Genomic DNA, 2,015 nt, shown 5'->3' on the forward strand with positions numbered 1-2,015 from the left:
GAGGAATGTCGTAGGATAAATTGGGCCAGTTCTCGTGCGGCGTTTTTAGAAACGAGGGCCCATGGAACCACTGTTGGTTATTCCTGATCTCTTCCACAGTTGCACCGCGAGAAACAAGGTCGGCAGGGTTGAGCTTCGACGGCACGTGATGCCATGTATAGTGTGCGGTGAGCTGCTGAATTTTTGAAACGCGATTGACCACAAAGACGGTCCACCTGGACGGCTCACCGCGAATCCAGCACAGGGCGATTGTTGAGTCAGTCCAACAATGGATGAGCTCTGACTCAATTGTGAATATGTTCACCACAGATTGAAGGAGTTCTGCTAGCAGCATTGTAGCGCACAGTTCCAAGCGGGGTAAACTCATTACCTTGGAATCTGAATGTTGTCGATCCGATTTAGTTGTTGATGGAAGTTACGCCATTGAGTGTAGACATCTTGTGGCACGCTTTCATCCCAGTCTAGTTTAAGCTCCCACAATTGTTGCATGAGTAGTTTGCACGAGACGATAAGAGGGTTGAGAAGACCAAGCGGATCAAAAAAGCTGGCTATTTGCGACAATATGGACCTCTTGGTTGCCTTCGACTGCGACGAACGATTGTTGTAGCTGAAGATAAAAATATCTTCTACTGGTGACCATTTTAACCCAAGAGTTTTCACGTATTCGGAATCGCCCAGTTTTACGCTCTTTTCCCTGTCTTCTTGGGGTACGTCCTCTATGACGCGCATATGGTTCGACGCAAATTTGCGTAGCGGGAAACCACCACTGCTGAGGAGCGACGTGACTTGTTGTTTTATGGCGATAACTTCGTTGACCGTTGACGCACCAGTCATTAAGTTGTCGACATAAAAGTCCTTCAGTGTGACGGCAGCCCCAATTGGAAAGCGGGAAGACTCATCTCTGGCAAGTTGAAGTAGGCATTTAGTCGCCAGGTATGGCGCGCAGCTGGTGCCATAAGTTACCGTTTGAAGTTTGTACACCTTCGGTTGGATTTCGGGTGAGCTTCTCCACACTATGCACTGCCAAGGCGTATCAGCTTCGTGCACTAGTACCTGACGGTACATCTTGGCGATGTCGGCCATGAGCACATATTTATGACTACGAAAGCGAATTAGTATGGTAAAGATGTCGTCCTGCAGAGTGGGACCAACACGAAGTATTTCGTTTAAGCTCTTTCCCGACGTTGTACGGCACGATGCATCAAAGACGACGCGAAACTTCGTGGTGCTACTGTCTGCTCTCATCACACAGTGATGCGGGATGAAGTAGCGCCCTTTCGTGTTGCTCTCAAGTTCAGTCATGTGTTTCATGGACTCGTACTCACCCATGAAGTCATAATATTGCTTCAACAACGACGGATTGCGTGCGAATTTATACTCTAGACCGAGCAACCTTTTAAGGGCAGTCTCGTATGAATGGCCTAGCGTCTGTGGATCTTCCTTTAATGGCAAGCGCACGATGAATTTATTGGTGACAGGGCATCGTGTGGTTGTGGCTTCGAAAAACTTCTCGCAGGCCCTTTCTTCCGCTCACAAAAACCTTGAAGACTCGTTGTAGCTTTCGAGAGTCCAGAATTTTTCGAGCAGATGATCAAGTTGAGGATGATTGCTAACAGCTATGAATGATTTGTACAACGAAAACGGTAACGACGAGGCTGTATGCAATGATGATGGTGACGAAGACGATAATGGCGGGGCTATTCCAGACACAATCCATCCCAGCTTAGTTTTTTGGAGTACAGAAGAGGTGTTGGGAAGCTTCATCTGGCCCACCAGCAAAAGGTCGAAAAACATGCCTGCACCAATGAGGCAATCAATGCCACCAGGTTTGTGAAATGTGCTATCAGCTAGTGTGATGTTTCTTGGAAATTTCCATGAGTCGAAGTTTATGTGATTGGCTGGCTGATGTGACGTTATTGATGGCAGAATCATAGCTTCGATGCTCGTAGCAAAGGCGGTGTGAAGTGGCTTCAGCTCTACAGAACACATCTGCTGAGTTTTTGTTGTAGCTGTGC

This window comes from Rhagoletis pomonella, unplaced genomic scaffold (genome assembly GCF_013731165.1).
Source record: "Rhagoletis pomonella isolate Grant_MI unplaced genomic scaffold, Rhpom_1.0 Rhpom_scaffold_05574, whole genome shotgun sequence".
Taxonomy (NCBI): domain Eukaryota; kingdom Metazoa; phylum Arthropoda; class Insecta; order Diptera; family Tephritidae; genus Rhagoletis; species Rhagoletis pomonella.